The sequence below is a fragment of the Canis aureus genome, chromosome 7, assembly GCF_053574225.1.
Source record: "Canis aureus isolate CA01 chromosome 7, VMU_Caureus_v.1.0, whole genome shotgun sequence".
NCBI classification, from domain to species: Eukaryota; Metazoa; Chordata; class Mammalia; order Carnivora; family Canidae; genus Canis; species Canis aureus.
The window spans coordinates 37,973,391-37,993,487 of NC_135617.1; the positions used below are offsets into that span (position 1 = coordinate 37,973,391).

At 35.8% G+C, this 20,097-nt stretch overlaps 1 protein-coding gene and 1 long non-coding RNA gene across 57 annotated transcripts in view; one reads left to right on the forward strand and one right to left on the reverse strand.

The window, feature by feature from the left end:
- LOC144317274 (uncharacterized) overlaps nucleotides 1–20,097 on the forward strand; it is a 178,155-nt gene that overhangs the window by 91,106 nt on the left and 66,952 nt on the right. For all 7 annotated transcript variants that reach the window (XR_013383223.1, XR_013383226.1, XR_013383227.1 and 4 more), the window contains one exon: nucleotides 19,195–19,313. This is a non-coding gene — a long non-coding RNA (uncharacterized LOC144317274). The remainder of the gene's footprint in view (nucleotides 1–19,194; nucleotides 19,314–20,097) is intronic.
- The window catches only part of RIMS1 (regulating synaptic membrane exocytosis 1), a 477,109-nt gene that overhangs the window by 46,398 nt on the left and 410,614 nt on the right, over nucleotides 1–20,097 (reverse strand). The window lies entirely within an intron of this gene.

Genomic DNA, 20,097 nt, shown 5'->3' on the forward strand with positions numbered 1-20,097 from the left:
TGCCTGAGCCACCCAGGTGCCCTGGATCATTTCTTTATTTATCCCAGAAGCAATGTTTCCAAATTCCAGAAGGCAAATGATAGAATTTCCAATCTTTTTGGAGCTCAGTGATTAGGAGTTAAAATAGTTCTTAGTTCATATATTCCACAGATAGGAAATATTTATATACTGAAGACAGCATTAAAGTATAGAATCAGCTTAAAATGGGCATACCTTAGAGACCAATATATCAATTCACTGGATATAGAATGTCAACCCATCTCTGGGGCATCACAAGATGGTTGACATACTGGGCTGGGATCACCTTCCAGATTATGTAGAAGAATTATGATGATATCCAATCTCCTTTTTTTGTATTGAGACTAAGCCAAAGAACTGTCTAGTATGTATTAATATAATCTTCTGAGAAACCAGGAGTCATTATGTGTCTGACAAGAATGTCAAAAGTGTGTTTTATTAGCAAATACGAGCTCCTGTTCATTATGAGTCAATTCTTTTGAGAGGAGAGGATATAAATAAGGGTATAGAACTGAGATATAAGAAAACTATAAACAGAAAGCCCAAACATTTTTTTTTTAATTATAGCAATCAACTACTAGGAAACCACAGATGGCAGATACATACTATAATTCATTAAAATGTCATGTAGTCTGAGAGGTGGAAATATCCAGTATCTCTTGACATGACAGTTGCTAACCTGAGAACATAGCTGCTGCACAATTTACCAGTGTGAAAAACTAATTGCTTATTATAATGGTGTTTTCAGTTATCTTTATTCACATAAAAGAAGAATAAAAGAATTCAGCACTTACACATAAAGGAAAAAGAAACAATCAAGGAACAATAATTTTAAGAATTAACAAATCTTTCCAAGCCCAAATAAAGTAAATTGCCATTATAATTTGGGTTATTTTTGCTTTAGGTACTTGAGCTGTGAATATATATTTTCTTTTGTTTTTGAGAATTCAAGGCTTAATAATATCTACATCAAGAAAATCACCTAAAATAAACTAACATTTAAAAAGGGATACACTAGGGGCCCTGGGTGGCTCAGTCAGTTGAACATCCAACTCTTGGTCTCAGCACAGGTCTTTATCTCAGGGTCATGAGTTTAAGCCCCACACTGGGCTCCATGCTAGGTGGTGAGCCCACTTAAAAAAAAAAAAAAAAAAAAAACATGTTAAGCTGTAACCTAAAGGATTTATGTACAAGTGTTGAACTATGTAAACTTTACAGATAGCATAAAATCCAACATAGATGGACTAGAAAATAATCTCATTCTTCATCCTCATATTTGTGTTCTGTCAAAAATTATAAAATGACACATACCTACTGTTTAAAAATTTTAACCAAACTTTAGCTAAGCATCCAAAGTGGAAATATTTCTTTCCATATTTTATCATCTATCTTAGGAATTGATTGGTGACACTTTGGATGCACAATCACAACACATAATTTTTTTCCCCTTCCTATTTGGTTACATAGGTTTGCGAACTTCCTTAGCTGTTTAATATTTGAACATGCCACTCAGCACAAAAAAAAAAAAAAAGGATTTTCAGAAGAAAGAACAAAAGCCAATACTGGTAGCTGGATTCTGTGTGCAAAGTAGCAGCAGCAAAGATTTTAGGTGCTATCTGGACTTATTTCTGGGCCCTGATTTGCGTGACAAGTCCATAAAAAGTCTAAAGAACTAAAGAGGTTACCACACTGGGATGTGGCTGTGTGCTTTCTCAGTGTACATATACAAGGTATACAAAACTAAGTACCTCTGTCAAAACCATTATTCTAATCATCAAAAGAACACTAGGAAAAACTACAAATAAATCAGCTGCAGTTCAACCAATCAATGGCAACTCTATCACTTTTTTTTTAAAGAGTTTATTTATTTATTCATGAGAGACACAGAGGGAGAGGGGGAGGACAGACACACAGGCAGAAGGAGAAGCAGGCTCCCTACAGGGAGCCTGATGTGGGACTCAATCCTGGGACTCAATCCTGGGACTCCAGGATCACACCCTGGGCTGAAGGTAGGTGCTAAACCACTGAGCCACCCAGGAGTCCCCTCTATCACTCTTAAGACTTAACATTGAGCATGGGTTATAGAGTATCTAAGAAACAAAGTAAGTAATCTCCAATGCTAGATTGCATAACACATTTTAGCTTTTTTTATTAAAGCATAAAGTTGTAATTATTTTAACTATAGCAAGTACTTGAGTTGGATTAAAAATTAGCTTTATGTCAAAAATAAACTCAAAATAGAATTCTACCTTAAGAGCTGGTACTACAATTTTCCTTAATGAAGAAGTTGCCCCCATTGAAAGGCAGAATAATTTAGTGGCTAAGAGGACATACTCTACAGTCATACAGCCTGGGTTCAAATCCTTGCTGTGCCAAACTCCACTTATTCTAGTTTAGCTTCCTCCCTCAGGCAAACAGAAAAAATGATAGGAGAGCCCACCTTATAAATCTATCTAAAGATTAAATAAATATTGATAAAGTAACTTGAAGAGTGACAAAAATGTACTTGTTTGTTGTCTAGAGATATTGACAGAATCCAGGAGAAATAATTGAGGAATGGTAAGAGAAAAGAGAAAAAAAAATGGCACAATATCATGTGCTTAGTGTTTATGATCACTTCCAAACCACTCCCTTCTCTCTGGTCCCCTGTTTGCTCCCAATACTCTCTTCACTGAAGTCTATGAGACGCATGAATGCTGGGCATGCACAAATTTTAATTCTGTTTTGTTATAAAAACCAGAGAAATGGTTTCACACAATGAAGTATGGGACAGAGGGAGCTGGACTCCAAGACTCAGAAGAGGCCAGGAAAGTTTTAAACTGGGGGAAGGAATAGAAATCATGGGGATAGTTTCAGAATCTGACAGGCTTTGATACTGGGATAAAGAGACTCCCAGGTTACAATGGTGGTGACAAATAACATAGGAAAGCAGCAAGAGTTTTAGACTCTACTTAAAAAATAATTTGAACTCTCAAATGATTTAATTAATTATAATTAAAGAAATTTTAAGTCATGCACATGAGAACCAGCCACTTGCTGGTTCAATTTTATTGAACTTGAGACTATACATTTTAAAGTCAATTTTTACAGCAGATAGAATTATTTTAACTAATATTATCAAGTTACTTGCGGATGACAGCACAGTATCATGACAAAGAATATAAATGCTAGCATGCTGAATCTACCAGTATTGGCTATGTGATCCTGGGAAAATTATTTAATCTTTCTGAGCTGAGTTTCCTTATCTAAAAAAATGATGATAACAATGGTACCTATTTTAAAGTGCTAGAATTGTGTCAGTCTGGCTCATAATATGTATTCAATAAACTCAGTCTTCATTATTATCTATAATAATGTTTATCTTTGTGGATAACTGAATCAATTAAGTGAATAGAACAAATGAATCTACTTTTCTTATAAGAATATAGTAGCAGTCCTCAAGATATAAATGACTTGCTGATAGCATTTTCCCATCTTCTCCCCAACACAATCAACTTGTTCTAGACTGTTAGGGGATCCTTGTAGACAACTAACTGCCTGATACTTTCCTAATACCCATGCTTCCTTTTCCCCTGGGACGATTCTCCTGCTGGTGCCTCACTACAAGTAATTTGGACAACATGGACCAAAGGGAATCTCCCATGTGCATGTACAGATAATTTTTTAGCTCTCTTCTTCCTTCACTTATCTTTTACAGCTCTTTCTCAGCTATTCCAAGGAAATCTTTCCTTCCTTTGATAACTTCTTCAGTGCCCAGGAAGCAGCAACATGTTGCAGAAGAAAACAAGTACCATTTTGAACGGGACTTCTCCCTTTGAAAGAAGACTATGTAATTTGAGATATGATCCCTTTATGTACTCTCTTCTCCACAGAAAAATCTAGGAGAATTTACTGAACCCAGAGATGCCCACCAAACTCATTTTTGTTAAACAAACAAGAAATATAATCATCTTCTGTTTGAGCCTTTGCACATTTTAAGACAGCATGAGAAACTAGTTCACCAAGCTGTTGGAGTTGCAGTACAATAGTATCATGGTCCTGGCACCACACAGCAGGCTGACAGTGTCCCTTCCCAGGCCAACTTTGAGACAGGCCCCACTCAGAGCAGAGACTCTGTAGCTTGATTGCTAGGCTCAAATTCTGCCCTTACTAAATGTGAACTTGGGAAGTTACTCTATATGTTTTACTGACAAGTAAAATAGGACTAATAATACAATAAGGCATAGTATTGAAGAAGAAGTAAGAGTGGTGTGCATTAGCTTATTAATTTTAATGTGCAAAATTATGTGAATATATATTTTATCATTTTCTCCCTATAAAGGAAAATGATACCCAAATTAAATATTTTTCTAGTTATATAAACTTCTATAAAAATATCAAAATGCTAAACACTGACACTAGATATTCTGGATATTTATAGATAATTATACATTTAACTAACAGTTAACAGCACTTTAAACATACCCAGACCATGTAGTACAATGGTTATGGACTTAGTCCATTCAGGCTGCTATAACAAAAATACTATCAACTAGGTGTCTTATAAAGAACAAATGTGGGACGCCTGGGTGACTCAGCGGTTGAGCATCTGCCTTTGGCTCAGGGTGTGATTCCGGGGTTCTGGGATCGAGTCCCACATCGGGCTTCTTGTATGGAGCCTGCTTCTCCCTCTCTGTGTGTCTCTCATGAATAAATAAATAAAATCTTAAAAAAAAAAGAATAAATGTTTATTTCTCACAGTTCTAGAGGCTGAGAGGTCCACAATCATGGATGGAAATGGCAGATTCAGTGACCGGGGAGGACCCACTTTCTTGTCCACAGCTGTCTTCTCACTGTGACCTCACATGGTTGAAAGGGCAGTTAGCTCTCTGGGGTCTCTTTTATGAGGGTACTAATAGTCATGAAGGCTCTACCTCTCATGACCTAGTCACCTCGCAAATGCCCTACCTCCCAATATTGGCCACTAGGTTAAAAAATATGAATTTTAGGGTGACATAAATATTCAGTCCACAGCAAGGACTAAGATTCTAGGCAAAGACAAAGATTCAAATTCTCTTTGCCACTTATTAGCTGTTTGACTTTGGGCAAGTGATTGAACTTCTCTCAGCCTTAGTTTTTTTCCTTGAATATTACGAGATAATTACTGTATATCATAAGCTCTCCTAGCAACTGCACAGAATTGTTGAGAGGGTTTAATATGATAATGCACATTAAGTACATTACATAGGACCAGTCACATAATATGGGCTGAACAAGTATTCACCATTTTTATTAGTTATTGATATCCACTTGATAAATGTTTTCAGAGTAACTGAAATGTTTGGCATCATATAAACATTACTGCCAGTGCTAGGTGGGAGTAAAAGTGGTAGCCACTAAAGTTCAGTGAGGGAACAATTGCTAGTTTCAGGCACTACTGACCCAGTGATCTATGGTGGAAAAAAGGGGAAAACTTGAAAGAAAAATAATGACTTCTTTACCTTGGGAAAGTGAGCAGGATATAATTAAGAATGAACAAGATAGATGTTAGTATAGTATGCTACTAAAAACATATTGTTTAAAAGATTAAAATTCAGGTGATACATATGCAAAATCTGAACTATTTGAGCTCGTTATAATTGTATTTAATTCTCACATTTTCTGAATGGAAAGAAAGGCAAATTATGAATATATTAAATTTTAAGAACATATGTTTATATTATATTTAACTCTAAAGCTAATTTTCTTCAGGAATCCTTCCTCTGTTAATGTATTTCTAATGTTTCCTAATATGATCTGGCTTTTATTTTAAGAGCTTTCAATAATTTTGCACTCATGAGATGGTGAGCCTGAAAGACTTTGTAAACTGTAAAGCTCTATAAAAAGACAAGATAGCCCTCTGCTTTTTATTAAGTAAAAATAAGCCTGTAAACAATTCGAGGGAAAAGAAAATCCTTTCTATTTGTGTGTATCATGAAGAATACTCACAGCAGAGTTCTAAAGGGCAGAGGTTTTTCTCAAATGCTTAGCTAAAGGGTACACAATGAATGACTACAAAAACATAAAAGCAGAACAAAAGAATAGATAATTGGCATTACTTTGGGGGAACATCACTAAGCCACTTACAGAGTAAAACGATGTGCACCAAATTGTCAAATTGTGCTATCTGGGCCAAAGAATCTAGGACATGCTGAATATGAATTGAAAAGCACTGTTGAGATATTGAGGAGACAGCTTCTGCATCCAGCACCATGAACAGAAGGAAGCCAACAGATCTGTTACTATAGGGCCACTATGATTCGAGAACTCTCACCAAGGAACCCATAATTCAGGCCACCTACATCTTGGAAATTAAAACCAGTATTTGTAACTGTACTTAGACTAAATTCAAGAATATGGAAAAAATATGCTTTTTCATCCTGATCAAAGCATGTAATGCATTACATTAAAATACTTGAATTCAGCTGTTCTTCCTTTATGTTTCTGTATATAAAATTTGGACTAGATTTTCAAAATTAATTACATGATTTATACAAATGGGTGGTTTTCCCCCACAAAAACAGAATGCTTTGGAGTCTTTACTTTGAAAGAGATAATAAAGAATGATCCATGAGAAGAGAGTATTGTTAAGCATTATAAAAAGTCAACGGACTGAAAGTAAATTTTTACTTTGCAGGTAAAAGTTTCCTACTCTGATATTGCTATTCACATTAATCTTCTTAATAAGTCTCTTAAACATATCAATTGTATTTTTTTGTTAATGATTTTCTGATGATCACAGAATTCCCAGGAAATTTTATGTAATCTTTCTTAAAACTACATCTTCTTTCTTTCTCTCTCTCTTTTTTCTCCCTCTTTCTTTTCTATTCCTTTTTTTTCTTAAAAATATTTTATTTATTTATTCATGAAAGACACAGAGAGGCAAACACATAGACAGAGGGAGAACCAGGCTCTCTCTGGGAAGCCTGAATGGAACTCGATCCCAGGACCCTGGGATCATGACCTGAGCCAAAGGCAGATGCTTACTTGTTGAGCCACCCAGGTGCCCCTCTTCTTTTTTTTTTTTTTTTTTAAAGATTTTATTTATTTATTCATGAGAGACACACAGAGAGAAACAGAGACACAGGCAGAGGGAGAAGCAGGCTCCATGCAGGGAGCCCGATGTGGGACTCAATCCCGGGACCCCAGGATCACGCCCTGAGCCAAAGGCAGACACTCAACCACTGGAGCCACCCAGGCACCGCCCCCCTCTATTCCTTTTTAAAAACAACTAGATAATTGGGTGAATTTCTTGAGTTAGAAGTTGTAAGCAAGAATTGGCATTTTTAGTAGCAGGTTGAATCATATATGTCAAACATCCCTTGAATTTATTTTCCTGTGGATTTCTGATCAAAAGGCTTTCCTTTCAAGAACCCTCCTTCATTAGAGGCATTGCATCTGTTTCTAGTTTCCATAATTCAGGTAGGCAGATCATGTAAGATTCTTCTTATATTTTCAAATTTGGAGTGATAAAAATGTTAACTTAAGATATTAACTGATTTGTTTTATATTTCCTAATTAATATACTTCTACTTCATTAGATAATAGCAGTGTTTCCATGCAACTATATGTTTATTTACAAATGTTTATTTAGATATTACATATACTTTCTAATTCTTTCCATTTGAAACTTTCCTAAACATAATACAATTATTTACTACTTTATTGTCAGAAGTTTTATAGTTTCAACTTAAAAGCTAAAGAAATGTGCTATTTCAACTTACAAAAACATCCTAGGGAGGCACCTGGGTGGCTCAGAGGTTGAGCTTCTACTTTCAGCTTAGAGTGTGATCCTGGGGTCCTGGGATCTTGTCCCGCATTCGGGCTCCCTGCATGGAGCCTGCTTCTCTCTCTGCCTCTGTCTCTGCCTCTTTCTCTCTCTGTGTCTCTCATGAATAAATAAATAAAATCTTAAAAAAAAACCATCCTAGGGTACTGAATTGAATCTGGAATCTGGACTGTTTTTTCTCCCATAGTCCTAGAACAAAGTTTGTTAAGCCTCACTAAAACTTTCACTAATCATTGTGTGTACCACATTCTTTAGTTATAAGAAAATAATTCTTACAATGTAAAGGATTATTTTAATAAGTATCACAATGTACTGGCCTGATATCAGTAGATTTTTTTTTTCTTTAAAGATTTCCTTTACCTATTCGACAGACTGAGAGAGTACAAGTAGGGGGAGCAGCAGAGGAAGAGGCAGAAGTAGGCCCCCAACCAAGCAGGGAGCCCAACAGAGGACCCGATCCCAGGACCCTGGGATCATGACCCAAGCTGAAGGTAGATGCCTAACTGACTGAGCCACCCAGACACCCCAGAAGTTTTATTTTCCATATAAGAAGTCACCAGCTGACTTGCAAAATGGCTATGGCAAATCCATTATGACAGGTATACTTTGTCTTCATCCCTAAGGAAACACAGATTTCCAAAAAATATAGACATTTTCACATTTCTTAACTAAGTACTTTCATAAAATTAATTGCCAGACTTTTATTAAATGAAATGATATATGTAAGAGAGCAGTGAAAACTGTAATATCTTTATCAATCATTATCAATGCAAATTTCATCTTTCAGTAATTTTCTAATAAAATGTTACTTTGACTTTACTGTGGTACAGAAGTTACTCTCACAACAATTCATTTACCATCTCAAAACCCTAAAATGAAAGTATCTACTGTTATTTATAGAAAGGTTAAAACTTAAAAGCAAAAAGGTGGAAGTATCCAGTAAAATGTATCCAGATCAATACTTAGGGGCCTTTGAAGTTATATATAAGAAGAGAAAGAAAGGGAAAAGGAGGCAGAAAAATTAAAAAAAAAAATCACTTCTACTTGTCAAAGTGTTGGCTGTGCAACAGTGGATTTTTTTTTTTTTTTTTTTGCGAGGGACAGTGTCTTACAGGACAGTGCCTTTAATGAAGAAGATTCTCGATAGAAGTCTACTGGTTGGGTATAATGTTTGCACAGCCAGAATATCATGCTCAGATGGTAATTAATTGATCATATCATGGTATTTCATTTAACATTATGACTGCTGATCTTAGTGGATATATTTTAAAGGCAATTTTTCTTCTATGTTGGATTTTATTATATTTTAGGAAATCAACACATCTAATTTTTAAAATTTTTGACAAGTAGAAGTGCAATTTTTACCAATATTTTCCATTACACATATCTCATTGGTTTCATATGCATAATACCTGTGACCTTATAAGTTAAATTTTATCCAAATCAAATTCATATCTATGAACTTTCTGTGACTTTAACAAGAACAATCTGAGGCACCTGAGGGGAGCAGAATTCAGTTTAGGGTATGAGGAGGACTGAGTGGCTTGTGAGGAAAGAGAAAGAACACAAAACTCTTAAAAAGTTTCATTCATTCAAGAAAATCTTTGTATGCCTAATACAGGTATTGTGCTAAATTCTGGGAGTGTAATCATCACTGATATAAAAGACACAACCCTGAGCTCCCAACTGGGAAAATTAAGAATTAGGGGAAATGGTTTCACTACTTTATGCAAGCAGCAGAGTCAAGGATCAGTTTTTAGGGCAAGGTTGAAGAGCTGAAGATTCTTATGTTTGTGGAGGGTGGATCAGCTTTCATTCTGAAAAATCATTTTGTCTAGTGAGAGATGACACCATTGGCACACAGTATAAATGTCAACACTGAAGGAATAGGGAAACTGAAAGTTCAGGAGTAGTATAAATTAACTTCTGACTATGAGAAGCAGAAAATGTGTTTAGGTAACTACAGAAATGATCATTATTCTCTAATGACTTCATCTGTATTCTCCATGGTAGGCACTAAGTTCTTGGCCTACAGCAAAGGTCCTGAAACCTCTTTAAAAGTTGACAGTGTGGAGGAGGCACTAGGTGGCTCTGCCTTGGGCTCAGGTCTCAATCCTGGGGTCCTGGGATTGAGTCCCACATCTGCTCCCCATAGGGAGTCTGCTTCTCCCGCTGCCTTTGTCTCTGCCTCTCTCTGTGTCCCTCATGAATAAATAAATAAATATTATAATAAATAAATAAATAAATAAATAAATAAATAATAAACAAACAAATAATAAATATTTTGGACTCTGTGGGCCATAAGATCTTTGCCTTTGTAGCATGAAAGCAGCCATGGATGACACAGAAATGAATAAGCATGGCTGAATTTCAATAAAACAGCTTTTAGACATCAAAACTGAATTTCATATAATTTTTATGTCACAAAATTTTATTCCTATTATGACTGTTTGCAACCATTTGAAAAAACTGAAAAATCATTATTAGCTCATAGGCCATAAGAAATAGACTTTGAGCCAGAGTTTGCTGACCTCTGACCTAGGATAGAAAAGACTGGGTAATAGGGCGAAGGGAGGGTCAGTTTAAGAGAGATCCTGGATCATTTTCTTGCAGATTATGCTTAATGCAGGATAAACATGTGCACAAATGCCCTTTAAGTGTGCGCACAATGTGGTGTTGTGACCAAGTACAATTTTCTGAGGCCAAGGCTGACAGACTGTACCAGATCCTCAAAGGAGGACTTGACAAGGAGGAACTTTGGGAACACTGATAAGCATAGAACTCAGGTTAGATCTCAAGAACTTGTATCCCATTAACCACTTTACACCTAATGAGCAGAGAAAAACATTGGCTGGCTTAACCTGTCTCTCAGCATCATTCACGAATGATGTCACCAATATCTGTTCTCTACCTACTGCCCTTTTATTTGGTTTCTCAGAATTATTAAGATCGCTAGTCAGTATTACTGTGAGCCCTTTTATTTATATTATTTTTTATATATATTTATTTATGCCAGGTACTTTGCTAAACTGTCAACATAAATTTTCATTTAATTCTCACAACAGTCTTCTGAGATAGGTACCATTTATTCCATTTTATTTTTATTTTTTTTTTTTTTAAATTTTTTTTTTTTTATTTTAATTTTTATTTATTTATGATAGTCACAGAGAGAGAGAGAGAGAGAGGCAGAGACACAGGCAGAGGGAGAAGCAGGCTCCATGCACCGGGAGCCTGATGTGGGATTCGATCCTGGGTCTCCAGGATCGCGCCCTGGGCCAAAGGCAGGCGCCAAACCGCTGCGCCACCCAGGGATCCCTATTCCATTTTATAGTTGAAAAAACTGAGGCTGAAAAGGCCTTTGACTTTTCCTTTTCTTCTGGAGTCTTCCACATCCTCTGTCCTTACATTCTTTTTTTTTTTTTTTTTAAGATTTTATTTATTTATTCATGAGACACACAGAAAGAGGCACAGACATAAGCAGAGGGAAAAGCAGGCTCCCCAGAAGGAGCCCGATGTGGGACTTGATCTCAGGATCCCGGGATCTTGATCTGAGCTAAGGGCAAATGCTCAACCACTGAGCCACGTGCCCCCTGTCCTTACATTCTGCACTGCCTTCTTAAGAACATTCATTAACCCCAATTTCCATTTACATGCTGATGATCCTCAATTGCTTTAAAAACCTATCCAATGACTGTCCCAAAATCAGAATGGCCAGAAGTGATAAATAATATCCTTGCCCAGCAGTCACTCTTTGACCAAAGGGTAATATGTACTCTTATCCCTGGCATTCCTCTCCTCTCTATTGCCCACAGACTCTTGGATACAAAGGACTATAATATTTTTCCTACTCACCAAGCTTTTCTAAATATAGCTTGGCACAAGCCTTCTGCAATGGTGTCTTAAGAGATGTTCTAAATATATGTTTTTTTTTTAATTAAAAAAAAGGTAGTGTTATAGAATAAAAAATATATGAATTTATATTTTTTAAAAGCTATATAAAAAAGTATCTCTCTGTGTGTACAAGGAGTTGAATGGAGCTATAATGAAGTGGTTAAACTCTACTTCGATTTCTAAAAGTTCTGTGGCCTCAGGCAAGTCATGGAATCTGTAAAATAGTAGTAATAAATAGCACCTTATAACTGTTTTGAGGACTGGAGAAATTAATACATGCAAAGCAATTAAACACCTGGATGGCATGTGGTAATTGATAAATAATAACTGTCACTGTTGATGGTTTTATTAATATTAATAACATGCATTAAAAAGATTAGCTAATAATATACTAATTTTTTCACAGTGAACTTGCAGTTAGTGGTGGCATTGTAAGAGTTTTATATTATCTTTTTTCTGGTTTCTTTTGTGACTAAAAATCTGAAAAATATTACTAAAATAAATGAGCAAAAAATCTATGTAAAATCACTCTGTGTTAAATGAGGATGCATTGAAACTGGTTATCTGCTATAAAAATAATCAGACACATTTCTCATGACACTTGAGCTACCCAGAATATTTTATAACACTCATTCTGAAATTTATCTCATGTTTAAAAATTATCTTAGTACAGTTAACAATAATTATCACCATATATAACTATTTGAGTACTGAGGATTGTACTTTGAAGGCATTTAATAAATGTTAGTTTCCTTTCCTCCTTCAGATTCTAAACACAAATTAATTATAAAAATTAATTCCACTCAAATAAATATTTTTTCTGACAAACCAACCTACTAAAAGTATATATACATATTAGCCAAATTGAAAATTTATAGTTCAAGCGAGGAAAAGAACAAAAATAGAGCAGCTGGCATGTGTTTGAAAATACTAATCCTTATTAGGGCATCTCTTCAGAAGATGAGTTACTATAGCTGAATTGAAATCTCTATTAACAGTAGTGAATTCCTAGGCCAGACAGCAACAGTAAATAAAAGAACCCATGCTTACATTTATTTGATGGTTTTGCAGACTTGGGAATCATTTCTGGCACCATGATTTTGTGTTCAGGAAACAAAGAACATGAAACATTATGTTCCTCAGAATGTTTTTCTTGTGCTATTAAATGAATCAAATAAATGAGGTACAGACAAAGAATCTGGATTTTAGCAAAATTGTGATAAATATAGCTTTCCATTTCTGAAGCTCTTGGGGGGGCATCTATCCTTTGTGAGACCTTTTTGCTTTCGTTATTAATCATCAGCAGAGCCAAGGAAACATTTCTTAAAATGTTCTAAGAGAACACCTTAGCCTTCCTTCCTTGCAGCTGTAACTCACTTTTATAAAGGATAAGACTGAGAATCTTCACAAAGCTGCACTAAACTTAAAATGCAGGGGCGCCTGGGTGGCTCAGTCAGTTAAGTGTCTGACTTTGGTTCAGATCATGTTCTCAAGGTGCTGGGATGGAGCCCAATGTTAGGCTCCATGCTCATCAGGGAATCTGCTTCTCCCTCTCCTCCTTCTGCTCCCCTGCTCATGCTCTCTCTCTCTCAAAAACAAACAAACAAACAAACAAAAAAACAAACAAAAAACACAAAAAACAAAAAACAAAAACAACCAAAAAACAAAAAACAACCTAAAATATTTAGAAAAAATAAAATGTAGAGAATATTTTGGTAAACTAGATTGGCTGAAAGGAAACAGATTAAATCCTATGGCAAAATAAGATATTCACTTTCCCAAGGTAAATAAAGTATGAAATCAAAGCTGGTGATCACTGATTTTATGACTTGCTTTGCTGGTGTGATTTTTGGGGAGAAAATTGGAAAAAGATTAGCAGAAGGGGATTTAATATCTTGGACATTTTCTTGGCGTGATATTGTCTAAGGACCACATGAATTTTAAAATAATGTCCTAAAGTCACAGGGAAATTAACTTATTCAAGCACTATCCCATTAGGTTTAAGTAGGTTATAGTTACAGTTTTATTCTTGTATATTATTTTCTTGACAGTAGAACAAGGGTAATTTTGTTAGTTTCTATCTATGATTTCTTCTTGAGGAATCTGTGATATGCCTTGGTAATTCCTTAACTCTTACTAAACTATTTTGAAATCAAACATACATAACTCTACCTAAAAGTTCTTAGAATACTTACATTTTTGCCTGTGTAATCTTGTGGGATAATGAACACTATATAGTTTTTAATTCTACTGTGAACCTTCTGAAATGTTTCATTTCTGTGATTATAATGAAAGAATTAATTTCATTGAGATAAATTGCCAAAAAAGGCCTTTTAATCCATATTCTGAGTAAGATTAAGAAAATGATTTGCCTTAGGAAGAGGTAATATCAATAGGTAAGAGAGAGGGCAGAGCTTCAATTTTCTCCAATAGTGCAAATCTTCATACTGGGAAGAGCCAAATTAAGTAGTAAATGGCAGCTCAAGACAGATGAATTTCCAAAATGAATACAATAATCTAGATCTAACCAAATTTTATCTATCTTAAAGATGGACAGTATGATTTCAAAGAATCCTATCATGATCTCAGAAATTCTGGTGCAGACATTGGAGCTGCACATGGCAGGGGATGACAGTCTTGAAAGGCAAATGGAACTAACATGAACTAAGATAACTGCAAATCCTGGTAAATGTGTTTAAAGTTACCTTGCTGAGATTTTACATTATCCAAACTCAGCTGGAATTCCAGTGCTGCTCAGCAGTACTTTTACTGTAATCATTTCTTACAACATCCCTCACCCTGTATCCTCACTCTCTCCATTCACTCTAGCCTCATTTGCACTGAGAAGATCAAAGTCCTCAGACTCAAGCTCCTTCAGCTTTCATATTCCCATTGAAAGACTCCTCTGGATCTTTTCTGTCAAATTCAGGGAGAGAACCATCTTTTCCTCTCCAAGAATAATTTTGGTGTCCTTGAATTATACCTTCTGTTCTCTGGGACTTTGCTCTGTTAATTAAAATTCTTTGTATTCGTATCTTTCAATCTTTCCATCCAGAGGTGCTTTTTCCATATTTCATCCTGTAAAAATGCTCAGATCACCTTCATTCTGAGACAGAAACACATACAGACACAGACACACACGCATACACAGTTTACTCCTAATACTGCCTCCATTACAATGTCTGGTACATAAAAAAATGCTTTATAAATTTTGGTAGAATGAATGAAAGAAGTGTTCACATGGTCTTTTCTCTTCCTAATACTAAGCTTTCTGAAGAGAAGTTCATAGTAATTGCTTCTATTTATTCATCCTTCCAGCTCCAGCCCCATATATCTCAATAAGCTTTAGGGTGGTGAGGGCAGCCTCATACCATCCCATTGTAGACCCTCCACTTCCACGCCCCTGAGCTCCTATCCACAGTCTCTGCTATTCCAGTTCCTTCCACCCATGACAAGAACCCCCAACCCAAATCCAATGGGGAGTAATTAAGTGGGCATGGGTGAGATGAGAGAAAGTTGAAATGGGACTTCTGTTGGGACTTCCTTGGGACTCTCTTTCTTGTCTTTACTCCTCACTATTTTTCCTGGATCCTGCTCCTCCCTCCCCACTTCTCTATATTCTCCCTCTTCCTTTAGTAGTTATTCCTGAATAAGGGCATTTGATCTTGTCTCTCTCAAATTTATCTTCAGTCCGTTCCTTTCTCTGAGTAAGCACATTCCTTTCCATATCTATAGTTCCTTCTCTACCTTCTTGTGTCATCATCTGTCATTTCATCTATTAGCCCCACACTGACCTCCTTGCTTCTTCACTGATTTTGTCCACTTGGCTTCCATTTAAGCTTCAAGCAGCACAGCTTTGCTTCTTCTATTGTCCTGATTAAAATGTCTCTATCAAACAGTGAGCAAAGTCCCTTAAGGGCTTCTAAAAGACCTGGCCCCAACCTTCTTCTTCTAAATATATTTCCCACTATAGCCCTTTCATACACCTTTGCTTTCTCCAGACTGTGTCCATGGGCTGAGATCATTTACTGAAATATACATTTGTGTTTTTCTCACAGTTTTTTTCCTTTCCCCTTTCCACAAAATTATTTGCCTTTTAATGTTTCCACAAAATTATTTTATGCTTCCTTGCTTCAGGGATTCTCACAGGAATGTAAAGCAGCCAGAAGGCAGCAGCGACTCTTTTGCCTTTCGTAAATGCCTAAACTCTAAAACAGATAATGCTAAATGTGTGAGCCAGATGGGGAAAGAGGAGAAGGCTCTGCAGGGCCCAGAGGCCAGGGTGGAACCTGTAGGAACCCAGGCCCTGGTCTGTTGCTCTGCTGTGACACAGAAAGAGAGGAAGAATATGCTAGGAGTTTAATGTAACTAAAAGGTATTCTTGGTACAGATTGAGATTCTTTTACTCAGAAGGGGTGTGCATCATTTCCAAGTCATAGAAATTTTGGTTTATCCATGTTCATGTGAGATATGTTTCTTTACAAAATATATACCTATTACTTTGCTCATGACAATAGCCCCAAATTTTCTGCACTTGAAGCAAACGGACAGGAAAGTCAGAGAGTTTTATCTAACAGGAATTCAGAGAAAAAGATACTGGTAAATATTGAAGTAACAGAAGATAATTTATAGAGTTAGAGGGTCTTGAGCAGGGTCTTAAAGGAAAGGACTTGGACAGAGGAAAATGAAATTTGGAATGGGGAAAATTTGAAAGGTACAGAATATCTATCATTAAAGAAAGAGAAATGATTTTTTGGTACATTCTTAGTACATGATAATTGACTCTTAATTGTTTGAAAATTAGAAAATAGTCCAGTAACATTTTCCATAATTTCATCAGTTTTAATCATTAACATGGTATTAGTCTATCTACTAAAGTATTTTTAGCTGTTAATGATATAATAAATAATTTAATCAAATGGTTAGACCATAATTATTTACCAGTTCTACATTTGCTCTCATCCCAAGACACAGATTTTAGACCATTTTGTCTTCCCTCTTCTTTTGGTAACATACATAAATGGCATGGTGTTTACTACATTTGGCACTTGCTTTATATTTTCTCATTCAGTTCTTTGGTTTATATTTATTTCAAGTGTGAATAATTTCCTTCCCCTGGGGATGATACTTTTAATTCTAAAATACCTACTGTGGCTGGTACAGAATGGAGATATAGTTATTCAGTAATATAAGATGAGGTAAATTGAACAATTTCTAGTCTATAAAACTGACGGTATTTTACATGCATAGATATTTTCTTCATAAAATTTAAATGTTCTAAGCAGAAATCATAATCTCAGATTCACAGTGCTTATTTGATCTAAGATTTGTCCTGAGGTGACCTGTCTGTTGCATGGAAGAGGTCTATCCATTAGAGTTAAAGAAATCTTTTATATGCTTTTAGGATGTGCACCTTTCCCAGGGGAGTAAGCACTCATCATTTTCAAATACTTTATCGAGGTACTGTTCCCTCTGTCCTGGAATGGCCTTCCCTGTATAACAGTCCTGATTGATTGATTATTTATTTTTTAAATATTTTATTTATTTATTCATGAGGACACACAGAGAGAGGCAGAGACATAGGCAGAGGGAGAAGCAGACTCCCTGTAGGGAGTCCAATGCAGGACTCTCAGGACCTTGGGATCACACCCTGAGCCAAAGGCAGACACTCAACCGCTGAGCCACCTAGGTGCCCCCCAATTTATTTTTTAATGCACAGGTCTCACCTCATTAAGGAATCCTCTTGAAATTGCATGAGAAAGTAAATCACACTCTGTGCTCCCCCGTACCACTTTGATAATTGGATAGTTGCCCTTTCTGAGATGGAATATTAATATGTAACTCACCCTTTTCTACTTTGACATCTCTGAAGGCAGGGTCAGTATTTCATCCATTTCTTTAGTATTCCTTGCTCCTAGCCCAGTGCCTAGTATAGTGTCTATCACACACTAGCAACAGGACTGTGCTTAAATGTTTGTTGAACCTTATTTCAAATTCTTTGTTGCACAGTGGTTAAGAGCATAGGCTTTGGTACCCAGAAACCTGGGTTTAAATTCTGGGCCTATCACTTATAATGGGAACTTGAGCAAATTACCTAATCACTGTATGCCTTAGTTTCTTCAATTTCAAAATGGGAATAGGGCAGCCTGGGTGGCTCAGTGGTTTAGCACCGCCTTCAGCCCAGGATGTGATCCTGGAGACCCGGGATCAAATCCCATGTCGGGCTCTCTGCATGGAGCCTGCTTCTCCCTCTGCTTGTGTCTCTGCCTCTCTCTCTCTCTCTCTCTCATGAATAAATAAAATCTTAAAAAAAAAAAAGGGAATAGTAGCAATGGTACTTCATAAGTTTATTATGACCAATAAAGGAGTGAAATTATATGTACACATATGTGCATATGTATAACTGAAGAATGCATGGGAAAAGCTCTAGAATGTAAATCTGTTACTAGTTTTATTCACATAGACACATGAATACTTACCATTCTTATGATACTTCTACTTGTAGGTAATTGCAGGGGTGTTATTTAGGGATGAACCTTCACAGATGTTTAGACCCTTCTCAAAAATGCCTTTATTTATAAGTAAGGAAGGGATTTCCACTGGGGGAATGTCATATAGTTAGCCTATAAGTGAGGGAACAAATCCTCACACTACTCAGGCTGGGCTTCTAAATCTACATGAGCTAAAAAAACTACCTTGAGTTCTAAAGCCTAGCTCTAAGTTTACTCAGAATTTCATTCAATTTGAAAATATTGCTAGATCAGGATCAGGAGTTTTTTCTTATAATTTTCCTTTCTTTCACTACTTCACATTTCAATCTAATTCAGCTACCATTTACTGAATAGTAAATAGTATGTTGTGATTGCTTGAAGACATTTACCAGTAGTAACACCTAGAGTCATTGGAAATGTCTTGTCACTTTCCTATTAAAAATACATATTTAAAGAAGTTATTCCTACTTTAATTGTGAATAAATAGTGTGGTAAAGGTGATTTAAAAATATTAATATTATTTATAACTGAAATGTCCTGTAAGAATAATCATATGTAACTTTAGAGACTAGTATATCGTTAGAATAATTATATATCTAATTAAAGAGCTAATAAATGCTCTTCATAGTAAATATACATATGTGAGTATATGTATAAAATTTACTATTTTCAATTTGTTGAAATAAATTTTACTTGATTTCAAACGAAGACTCAAATATGCCACTTTGAGCAAACTTGCAGTTATAGCAACAAAAGCAGAAAAGCAATATGTTTGTAGTCTATCATTCTAAAAAGAGTTGATTAGACTTTATTTCTGAGTGCTTTGCATTTTCCTGATTCTCTGTTGTCTGTGTGGTAGAGGGTAGAGAATCTGTAACCCAGGCTGTACAGATTAGAGGTTTACTATAAGAGAAGACCTTACTTAATCTTTTTTCACATTAAAACAATTAAACATTTACATTAAATGTAATATGTTCTATTTCACAGAATACACAGCCTGTTTTAATGTATAAGGAATGCTGTTTTCCTCTCCATATCACTTCTAGAAGACAGAACAGGGCAAAAAACCACGGCATGCACTGAAACAAAGAGGCATGACAATTGAGGTTTGTTACTATTTGTCGTGTGCTTTAGAAAGATGGAGAGTATCAAATAACAGGTAAAATTATGATATAGAAAAAGACATAAAATTTTATACCTGGAAAGTTCAAACAAGGACATCTAGTCCAACCCACCCATTATATAAGCAAACTAAGTCCTATAGAAATGAAGTCAAAGTTGATTCACTGAGTCATTTTGGAATAGAATTATTTTGTTAGCTTGGCTTTGTAACCCGATATCTTTTTCCGCTTCCTTACACTGCAACCTAATCCCCTAAAGTAGGCATTCCATAGAAGTTATTAACAATGCAACCTTTTGGGAAGGTAAATATTATTTGAAATTAAACAATGACCATAAATGGAATAAAATTTAAATTAATAAAGCAGAGTCTAGGGATCCCTGGGTGGCGCAGCGGTTTGGCGCCTGCCTTTGGCCCAGGGCGCGATCCTGGAGACCCGGGATCAAATCCCACGTCAGGCTCCCGGTGCATGGAGCCTGCTTCTCCCTCTGCCTGTGTCTCTGCCTCTCTCTCTCTCTGTGACTATCATAAATAAATAAAAATTTATATAAAAAAAAAAAAAGCAGAGTCTAAGTGTTTCATCTGAACCTATTACCTACAAAGTTGTGTAACAAGTATAGATTCTATATAAAATTATTGTTGTGTTTTAGTCTAAGAAACTATAATTATACTTAACTAGTGAGTGATAGAGAGGGAACTAACTATAGGGGAAAAATAAAAGAAGAGAGACTATGAATAGTTAGGGAAAGAAGATACCTGCTCGCTAAACC